Genomic DNA, 11,668 nt, shown 5'->3' with positions numbered 1-11,668 from the left:
ATCATAATAAAAATGTAGCATATCAAAATTTGGGGGATGCTTACAAAGCATTTTGTAGAGAAAAAGTATCATTTAAATACCTATATTAGTAGAGAAAAAGGTTTACAATCAATGATTCTAAGTTTCTACTCTAAAAAGCTAGGAAAACCTTTTTGTCCGACATCTTAGCGAGGCTGCGGTGTCCGCTGCTGCTCTCCGAGCTTTGCAATGCCGCCCAAGGACAAGAAGAAGAAGGACGCCGGAAAGTTGGCCAAGAAAGACAAAAGACCCAGTGAACAAATCCGGGGGCAAGGCCAAAAAGAAGAATTGGTCCAAAGGCAAAGTTCGGGATAAGCTCAATAACTTAGTCTTGTTTGACAAAGCTACCTATGACAAACTCTGTAAGGAAGTTCCCAACTATAAACTTATAACCCCAGCTGTGGTCTCTGAGAGACTGAAGATTCGAGGCTCCCTGGCCAGGGCAGCCCTTCAGGATCTCCTTAGTAAAGGACTTATCAAACTGGTTTCAAAGCACAGAGCTCAAGTAATTTACACCAGAAATACCAAGGGCAGAGATGCTCCAGCTGCTGGTGAAGATGCATGAATAGGTCCAACCAACTGTACATTTGGAAAAATAAAACTTTATTAAATAATAAAAAAAAAAAAGCTAGGAAAAGAATTCAATGTGAAATAAATTGAAATAGGTCGTAATATGCATAAGAACAGAAAGCAATGAAATAACACAGGCACACAATTATCTAGGGCTGCTCTTTGAATGAATAAATAAAATTAATCCTTAGTAAACTCAATCAACAACAAAAAGAAATAAACACAAATTACAAATACCAAGAATTAAAGAGATATAACCACAGATATTAAAAGGACAGTAAAGGAATATAGTAAGCAAATTTATGCCAAGAAGTTTTAAAAATTAGAAAATGTACTACTTAGTAAAAATGAATAAAGTCTTAAAAATTGTATAATGCAGAAACAAAAAATGTATGAATATTCCTATATCTCTAAAAGAAATGGAATTTTGAATCAATAAATTTTACTCCAAAAAATTCTGGAAGGAGATTTTTTTTCAGTGCTGAATTCTATCAAATATTTAAGGAAGAATAATATCAGTCTTACAGAAACTCTTACAGAAATTTGAGAAGGGAAGCATGCTTACCAACACACTTTATGAAGCTGATACAAACCTAATACACACATCTCAATAAAAATGAGCATGTGAAATTCAAGCAAATACAAAATGAATAAAAGCATCATGACCAAGTGTGGCTTATCTCAGAAATGCAAAATTGGTTCAACATTCAAAAATAAATCAATATAATTTGTCACATTAATGCAATTAAGGAAAAAGTTGGTGTAATTCCTTTGGCCTCATAAATTTCTCTCTTGAAATTAATCCTGTTTTATAAGCCTTCATTTTGTATTCATTTTGATACAGCTTTTATACTCTTTTAAAACCTGGAGTCAATATGTTTTATAGATATTAGTACCATGTTTTTGACCCAATAAATGTCTTTTTCTTTAAAGAGATTTTATCTCCTTTGCTTGTTTGTTCTGTTTTGTACTGTTTTTTGGAGAGAGAATCTCTCTTTGTTGCCCAGACTGGAGTGCAGTGACCTGATTATGGCTTACTGCAACCTTGACCTCCTGGGCTCAAGCAATCACCCTACCTCAGCCTCCCATGTAGCTGGGACCACAGGCATGTGCCATCAAGCTTGGCTAATTTATTATTAATTATTATTATTTTTGAACACACAGGATCTCCTCATGTTGACTAGACTGGTCTTGGACTCCTGGGTTCAAGCGCTCCTCCTTCCTCGATCTCCCAAAGTGCTGAGATTACAGGCCCGAGGCACCACACACAGCTTCCTTTATTTTTAATAGAATAAATATTTGTCTTATATTTTCTATTTTAATACTTCCTTTGTTTTCATCCTTGTCCCATTGAGTGTTTTGTGTTTGTGTGTTTCTTTTAAGAACTTACACGTTTTGTGTTTCGTATCCTGTTGCTTTTGTGTATCAGTTAGGTTGCATTTGCATAAAATGGAAACCACCCTGGGTAAGGATAAATGGTTCTAATACAGAGAACTAAGTGCTGAAAAAAATGGGCTACAGGAATATTCTCTAGTCTGTGTCTTCAGGAATTACTTCTGGAACTGCACCTTAACATTGGCTGACCAAGCACAAACTGACTACTCTAAGGGGAAAGTGGGGAAAGTGCGGAAAGTGGGAAAGTGGTAACTGCAAGTGCACTCTGTCATCACCATGATGCAAGGATCAGGAAGCCCTCTAGTGATAGCTGCCCATGCACATATAAGAAGGGAGGAAGGAACACTGCTCAGAAGATGCCAGCATCTCCAAGACCATTCTTGCCAGCAACAACTTCCAAAAGTATAGAACACTACATTGTAATCAGATTCCATTTTCCAAATCTTGAAAGAGGGCATCTAATTAGCAGACCAAGATTCACAGAATTTGGGGAAATGGAGTTTGCAGCTTCTTTCTGCACCGGAAAGTACAGAGAAATAGAATGAGTGGTGCTTACAGGGACAGCTCATGAGTTGCCTTCTAATTGGCAATTTACTAATCTTTACAGGAAAATATTTTTTAAAGATCCCTCATTTTAATTCGCATGATTCCTCTGCAGCCATCTCTATACTTTTGGCCAGTATGATTTATCTGATTCAGGTGTCCAGAGAGCTCACACCAAGTACATTTTCACACAAGGATTCTAGCCTTTAGGCAACTGACATTTCAAACTATGTACTTCATGATATTCCGCCAACATATTTGAAAGCTATTGTTACCGGGGCCTATCATGGGGAGGGGGGAGGGAGGAGGGATTGCACTGGGAGTTATACCTGATGTAAATGACGAGTTGATGGGTGCAGCACAGCAACATGGCACAAGTATACATATGTAACAAACCTGCACGTTATGCACATGTACCCTACAACTTAAAGTATAATAATAATAAATAAATTTTAAAAAAAAAGAAACTACTAGAATGTCAATTAACCCAGAAGTATTGCAATAAATTGTAGAGTTTAATAAAAAAAAAAAAAAAAAGAAAGCTATTGTTAGGTACAACTTTTTTTCTGTTATTTCATGGGAAAGGTACACACACCCCATCTATCTTTTCTCTTCATTGTCACCTCAATTTTATTTAAGAAATTTTTATTCTACATGGTTTGAATTATCTCCTTTGTTAAGACAATGTAGCTCAATTGCAAGAAACAGAAAGTTCCCCATATGATACTGGGCAGATATAGGTTATTCAAACTGGTATAATCAGGAAACGGAGTGTAAGTACTTTGCATATAATCATGTACAATTTGGAGAAAGTGTTCTTAAGGCCCTTGATTCAGTGGATGCCTGAGAAAAAATAGTGGACTCTGACTGTCAGCTCGGTAGCATAATGAGACTAAGCACATACTGAGTGCTAGTTCTTAAAAAGAAATAAAAAGCAAGAAAATTTTGCTTCAGGTGATCCTAAAATGTAGCAAAGGAACTCTGCAGCACTTCTGGGAAAATTGCTGATTGGCATGAAAAAGAATTAAGTGCTTTTCTCATACCTGTATGCAATTTTAACTTTTCTCTGAAAGTTAAATGCTGTTAAAAATGCCTCGAAGAGAATTAGGAAAGTTATGCACAGGCAAGAAAAGATTCTATCAAGCTGGAGAGAAAGCTGGTATTTTGCATTGCCCTAGTGTTTGTTATAAAATCTATAAATTTAGGGAAAAACAAGTAGAAAGAGTCAATAAGTAGAACAAATCAATAGTCTATAATTTCTATTGCATTTTGCAATGGAATCAATACTTCTGCTTTCAGTAAATAGAAAACTCCAGAACAAAACCCTTTTTTGGAGTGCTCTGTAAACTATGCAATGCTTAGTTAGCATGCATTTGTTTTTCTCTATAAAAGCCTCATGACAATTATATGTGTTTTATGCCCTCTCAAAAATTAAGCAAAAATAAAATATCTACCAAAAGTATTTTATTCTAGAATTGCTTAATTTTTACAACTCAGTAAATGTTGACTATACCCTATGCATTAAATGGTCTTAAATTAAGAACAATAATCTTTCTGCCTATTTCAAATACTATACATTTGAGGCTGCCACAAGAACTGTTACTGGCCAGTGAGAAAATCAGATTCATGATAAATACATGAATAAAGGTAGCACCATAACTTCTATTCCATTACAGACAGACTGAGTCAGTGACAAGAGGAGTTAAAGTGGAAAATGTGGTCAGGTGGCCCAGCTAGCTCAAAACCTAGTTATTTTTCTTTGCTTGAGTGGTCAAGATCACTTATGACAAATTTTGAATTAGAAGAGGACGTTCAGTGTTACCAGTCTCATCCGTTATTTACTAAGTTCTTTGAATAGATTTTTTAACAAAATTGTTATGAGTCTCAAAGAAATCGGAGGGATAGTTTAGGGTACATGTAAGAAGGTATCGAAAAGATTTGTACTGAATGAAGGATAGACTGGAATGTTGGAATGAGGAAGGAGAAGTATGAATTCCAGGGAGGACTACATTCTAGTGAAATGTCAGCTGATTCTTGGAGAATCGTTTGCAAAGGCAGTGCCATCCAGTCTTTCCATGAGCCATTTTCTCTACAATAAGCATGACTCCTGGGCATGATTGGATAGAGTTTTATAAGATTTCCTTTCTCTCATGCATCATATTTAAAGTTTCTTTTCTAAAAGGGAAGAAGGGTGCATATCTGTGCCATTAGGGGTGGCTGACTCCAGCACAGTAACCTCAAGGGTAGCACCTTCAGTGTTGATGAGGTTGGACTTAGCTGCTGGTTCTGAAGAGACAAAAGTGGAACAGAGGCTGTTGATGAGTTGGCTACTCCTCCCTTGTTTTTAGTTTCATTTCATTTCAAGAAGTAGCCACTGGTCACCACCTCTGCAACATACACTGTGCTGTGTGTTGGGTGTACAGAGGAGGAGAATCTGCAGTCCTCTTCTTAAAGGACTGCATACTGATTTCAGTCCCAGGCGGTGAAGATAGAGAAGTTTGCTCAGGGCTATAGGGAAGGTCAGAGACAATCCTCTGGCTCGCCTGAGAGGTTCAGAATAAGCTCCGCAGAGGAGATGGTGCTGAGCTGAGTTTTCCACACTGAGTTAACCACATGAAGAAGCTGACAAAGGGCCAATTGCAGTGGCTCACGCCTGTAATGCCAGCACTTCAGGAAGCCGAGGTGGGCGGATCACATGAGGGCAGGAGTTCAAAACCAATCTGGCCAACCTGGTGAAACCCCATCTCTGCTAAAAATACAAAAGAAAATTAGCCAGATATGGTGGTGTGTGCCTACAGTCCCAGCTGCTTGGGAGGCTGAGGCATGAGAATCACTTGAACCTGGGAGGCAGAGGTTGCGGTGAGCTGAGATCACACCACTGCACTCCAGCCTGGGTGACAGAGTAAGGCTCTGTCAAGAAAACAAAACAAAACAAAACAAAAAAGAAAAAAAGCTGACAAAGGTGATCAGTAAAATCAGTAAGAAACAGCAGTGAAAGAAAACATGTTTTGCAGGCAACTTGGTATAACTAAATTTAAAAGTGTAAGGTGGGAAATGTAGGTGACAAAGTCCGAGTCTTTAGTAGCAAGCTATTTACAGGATTTTATCTACACATTGTTCCAACATGTCACGTTTGCTACTTTATTGAAATGTTTGATTGCATAACATATGGAGAATGTGCAGTGTGAGATGATGCCGCATTTTCACTCTCTCAGACCTGGGAAGACTAAGCCACTTTAATCACCTAGAGTTTCAGTCCTTTCAGTGAATATTCATAGAAATAGAGGTGACCAACCAGCAGTGAGCTCAAGTGGCTGCATGTACAGAGTGGGTTAGGAATGTGGTGAGGTGTGTGCCAGTGGAGCGGCAGGCAGTGTGGGCAATGCTATCTGAAAGATTATCTCTCTGGTCTCCATGGGGATACATGAAAAACTAAAATATACATAATAACATTCATTCATTCATTCATTCATTCATTCATTCATTCATTCCTTTTTCAGAGACAGAGTCTTGCTATTTTGCTGAGAATGGAATGCACTGGCTCTTCATAAGCACCATCCTGGCATGCTATAGCCTCAAACTCCTGGGCTCAAGCATCCTCCTGCCTCAGCCTCCCAATTAGCTGGGACTACAGGTCTTCGTCACTGTACAGAGCTAATAATGTCCTTTCTGTGTGAATTACTGAGACCCCAGAATGCATTTTGATAAGCAAAGTGAATATACTGGGGACAATTAGTGGGTGGATGTGTCTGAAGTGAGAGTAAGGCTCTCTTCAGGTGCAGCACGAAAATGAGGTGACCAATTGAGGTCCTGTTTTCCCAGCTGAGCTCTCAATCTCATCTCACGGGGCTGATAAAAACGATATCCTGAGTTTTCCAGGACTGGCTAGAAACAATGCAGGGATATTATCAACATCTCATTATTTTGTTCTCATAATTATTTGATTAATGATAATGACTGAGCTGCTTTGTAATACTATGTATGTCTTTTATTAGCCTTATAACTTCCCTTAACAGTATAGGGACCTTGATTTCTTAATTTTGTCAAGAGAGCAATAAACTCACAGCCAAGCTATGTTTTAAAAATGTGTATGGTTCTCAGGTGAAGGGAATTTCAGTTCACTTAGATATCCTTTAATTTTCACATTCATTCCAGCCTCACTTCTGCTCTGCATATGTCCCCAGTATATTTTTGCTCACGACACAGAAATATCAGTTCCATTCTTTGCTGGAATTAACAAACAGCAAAATATCTGGCCTGCTGGACAGAATGCATTGATCTGCTATTGTCTGTCTGTCCTAGCACCTCTTGCAGCACCGTCGTTTAACACATTCTTGGATTCATATTTAGAGCATCAGGCTAATTCATGTTTGCTAATTTGCATGTGAAGGCTAGATGTTAAAATAGAATTTAAAGTATTTGGTTATATCTACTGTTTTTACCCTCTATAACTTAGTAGAACCTTTTTGGATGTCCTATTGTGTGGTTTGGTTAACTATCATGCACCAATTATACTAATCTTAATTAAATAATAGTTTAACATATTTTTAATGATGTTTCACTTATTATTTATAGTATATAACCAGGAGAAAGCCTTCAGTTACACAGTAATTTATCTTTCTTTCATAAAGCTAAAAAGATGTTAATTCGCATGATTTTAGCTGAGATTTCAGTGTGGACTTTGCTTCTGAATTGTGTCCAAGACTCTGAGTCAGTTTTAAGACCTTACATCTGCATGGTGCTTTGCCGTTTAAGAAGGAACTCCACATTAATCTTCAGCTCTGATTATTCAAGTTCATCCCACCTCCTGTTACAGTCACTGCTTGAATAAATGAATGAACCAAAACCAGAGTTGACTTTGGTTTTCATAACATTGTGAGTTTGTTGGAACAGATATCATTATTATTGAATAATGTGATTTTGTAATATTATATAATATTATAATTATTGTATTTTTTCAGATAAAACAGCTGCTAAAATTTATTTGTACAGCTGACCTTGGAACAACACAGGTCTGAACTGCATGGATCCATGTATACATGGATTGTTTTTTCAACAAAATTACACTAACTGTGCCTGCCTCTCCTGCTTCCCCTTCCACATTCTTCATCCTTTCTTCTTCTGTCACCTCTGAGACAACAAGGCCAACCCCTCCCTTTCCTCTTTCTCTTCAGTTGAAGACAAGGAAGATGAAGACTTTTGTGAAGATCTGCTTTCACTTAAAGAATAGTAAATATATTTTCTCTTCCCTATGATTTTCTTAATGACATTTTCTTTTTCTAGCTTACTTGACTATAAGATAAAGTCTATAATACATATAACATACAAAATCTATGTTAATTGACCGTTTTTTGTTATTGCTAAAGCTTCCTGTCAGCAGTAAGCTATTAGTAGTTAAATTCTGGGGGAGTCAAAAAGTTACATCTGGATTTTCCACTGTGCAGGGTTCGGCACCACTAACTCTTGCGTTGTTCAAGAATCAGCTGTATTACACTTTCTAGTTACAATGCATTTAGCATCTTGTGCTATTTAAAACAACCCTGTCAGGTAGGAGGAGAAAAATGATTATCTCTGTCTAGCAGATAAGGAAAGTGAAATGCAAAGGTCAATGACCATCTCCAAATGGCAGTGCAACAGCATGGCTAAGACCTGAATTTAGTCTGTTTCATCATAGTTTGCTGCTCTTTTCAATATTCTTTTACTATTCTTAGGGCATATTAATCACCATGTGTGGAAGTGGGTGGGGGCTGTCAGAGGGGCAGCGTCTGGAGTTTCACCTGGTCAGGACAGAAGTGCTCCTCCCTGCTGGAATGATGAGCCCTCTGTGCTTTGTTCCTTCTCTGCAGTGTGGCCAAGGTGATGGGCTTTTACAAAAGGGCACCCTGGGGCATTTTAGGGGTAGCTTGGGATGGTGGTTGGGAGCAGCTGACATGACACATATCAGGATGTTGCCAAACTCATTTTGGCAAGGCTATTTAAAGGTCAAAAGATATAACACTAGCAGCGTCTGCTGTCCAACACCAGGGAGATCATTCTCCTGTTCTTATCCAGGATGGTGCCAAGCTCTACGGGAACAAAATGGAAGAAAGAGGAGGCTGAAAGCGAAGCCTCAGGTCCCTTTGGTCCAGGAATGGACATAATTAATGCCTTCCATATTTTTTTTAACCAGTGTCCTGTCCTTTTTTACTGTCACATCCTGGGGAATTTTTGAATTTATTCAAAAAATGTCCTACAATGTTAGTACTGAATCTAATGGCTGGGCTGCGTTGCTTCCTGTTACTCTCCATCTGGCCGTCTGTACTAACACAACACTTAGGGGAATACTTCCTACGTAGGCGCCAATACCCTGGCACAAAGCAGATACTTGAGACACTGGACATAACTTTTTAAAATCTATCTCAATGAATTAGAATATTGAAACATGAGACATCAGACTGGAAATATATGCTGGATGTCACAAAATTAATTAGCTTATTTAAAATAATGATATTGCCCTTTTTCTTTTATTTTGTTTTGCAGTTTATAAAAATGTCACCTAATTATTACTAAATGTTAGATTAATATAGTTAGTTTAAAATGTGGGTTTTTCATCGTTAGACCTGAAGTGTTAAACAACATAAATGGAGTGGCTGACTTTGTGACACTTACTTCTGATAAAGAAGACAAATATCTCCCTAACTTTTTTGCTTTATGAGCTTCACAGTGAAACCCCAAAACTCCGAATTCCATTTACCACAAAGAGCCAAAAATGCCGTCATTCAAACTTCAGGAAATGTTCTATGTAGAAATCAAGGTCTCTTGTTTGCCATCTTGTCTTTTCAGAATAATTCAATATTAGGAGAAATACACCTAAAACCAAAGGATGAAAAATTATTTTCCAGGTACTATTTCTGTGACTTAGCTTTTGTTCAGAATGGAAGGAAGTGCCAGCTGCAGTGGTAGCTACAGGGCCTGTTCCCTCTTGCAATAAATCAAGTAAAAACAACAGGCCCCGCACGGTGAAGGCAGAAAGAAGAAGGAAGAAAGTAAAGTCAGAAGGCAAAAGCAGAGCCAGTAGGGGTGAGAAGGCAATGCTACACAGCTTCTTCTGTCCCCTCCCACCCTAGCACTGGACAATGGAGGTAAGCAAAAAGCTTCAAGGGATGGGCTGGGCCCCAGATCCTGAAGACAAGGGCCCTTATTGAGAAGTAATAAACCATGGAGATTAAAGAACCCAAAGATCACTGCCCAAGGACTTGCCTAGCTTCCTTCATGAGCTGCTCCACCTCCCACCCACATCCACAACAAAAAGAGGCATCTGGAAGTCAATTCAATGAGGTCTGTGCCCAGCCACCTCTTCTCTTGAACATTATAATGACTGTGTATGGATATATATAATGAGTGTAAGTATTGGGACCTGGGGATAGCTGATTCCCTCTGAGAATAATGACCTCAGACACTTGAAAAGCACAGTGTGATAAAATGGCACACATTGAACCATCTTAAATAGATGAATCAGAACTAATGAACCAAAGCAAACATTTATAACGTGAACAGTAAATGCCCTCAAGGAGGTAAGAGAGGGTAATGGCAACAGGAAGGAAACACAAGTAGTTATACAGAAGATGCAAATTATTGTACCTGGTTTGACCAATGTAGCGGCTGCAATAAATACTTTGATGGGAAGGCTAAGTTGTTAAATGCAAATAAGGGAATGTGTTCTGAAGGTATTAGGAAAGGAAAAAAGGTAGAAAATGTAAGATACAGAGAGAAGAGAAGCAAAAATGTTGTCATTCATAGAATATTCTTCTTATTCCAAGAAGAATTAGATAAAAACAATGAATGATATAGATGAAATAATGATTGATAACTTCAAAAACATAAAGATAAATAAGACTTCAGATTAAAAGGACACATAAAGTGTTTATGGGATGGAAAAGAAAAAACTCACATATAGACACATTAGAGTAAAATATAAGAACATTAAAGACAATAAGATAATTTTCAAAACTTCAGTAAAGACCCACCCCTCATGCAAAAAGAATTAGATTGACAATTGAATAATACTTTCAATGTGTTGAAAAAGAAATATCTGGTCCCAGAAATGCATCAAGTTATATTTTTAAATATTTACGTTAAAATAAAGGTTATTTTCAGACATACAAAGCCTAATGGGTTTCATAGCAACACTCTTCTTTGAAAACATTCTTGATGAATTCAACTTTCAGTAATGTGGGGACTAGATTTTAAGAATGATCCTTCCGGACCACATCAGGTAAGAGAATCTTCAAAGTATCTCCCTCCCTTAAAAAATAATGAGGTCAAATCTGATGGAAGACATGAGCTATATACACATAATGAAGGTAAGTCTGTCTTGTGGTCAAGTTTCTTATTGCAATTAAGAAATGAGGCCTTGGGCTAGCGCTATGGAGGAAAGATGAATCCAAAATGGCAACAATTGGTAGGGTTGTGGAAAGAGGCTAATGTGGGCCCAGGTTGCTAGCAATGCCTTGGACCCTGGAGTAAATGCATGTTCTCTCAGGAAATCTTGTTTTAAAGTGCCAGATTTTCGATGAATTAAGGGACTCCAAATAAGAACTCACTATCAGAGATCGCCAAACACACAAAGAAACAAAACATGTGGGTGAGAACCAGCAGAAACAAGAACACCAGATTTAAGGCTTCAAGGATTTCAGATAATTGCAATGATGAGACATACAATATAAAAATACTATGTCAGAAATCCATGTAAAAGAATGGAACCACATCAATTAGCAAGCAATAAAATACTTTTAAATATAAGCAGGCAGATTTGGAAAAGAACCAATGAGAACTTTCAGAAAAGAAAATACAATTGATCAAAGAAGCAAAATCAGTGGGTGGTTTAAACGGCAGATTTGACATGACTATAGAGAGAATAAGTGAATTGTTGAAAAAGGGACAAAGAGATATAAAAGTTAGTTACTATGGTGGATTCCCAGGGCTTAGTCTTACTAGAACCCCTCTGAGTAAATGTTGAATGTATATTGAAATAATTTCTCAAAGGACTATAGGCAGGAAACTTTACCCACTGGTTTTCATTCTCCATTGGTTAAAAGTTACTTTCTGTGTCTCTAGGTTGTGCAGAGAGAATCCAGAGCTTTGAGCTTGAGGTGGGTGCCAG

General features: G+C 37.8%; 1 pseudogene across 1 annotated transcript; it reads left to right on the top strand.

Annotated features, from left to right (window-relative positions):
- The first annotated feature begins 207 nt into the window (after positions 1–207).
- Positions 208–632, top strand: LOC101022517 (annotated as a pseudogene). Its single transcript, XR_002516507.2, has one exon. The product of XR_002516507.2 is annotated as a 40S ribosomal protein S25 pseudogene (transcript).
- The last annotated feature ends 11,036 nt before the right edge of the window (positions 633–11,668 follow it).

This window comes from Papio anubis, chromosome 14 (assembly GCF_008728515.1).
Source record: "Papio anubis isolate 15944 chromosome 14, Panubis1.0, whole genome shotgun sequence".
Lineage (NCBI taxonomy): Eukaryota > Metazoa > Chordata > Mammalia > Primates > Cercopithecidae > Papio > Papio anubis.
Note: the sequence above shows the minus strand (reverse complement) of the source record. Positions and strands in the feature narration are given on the sequence as shown.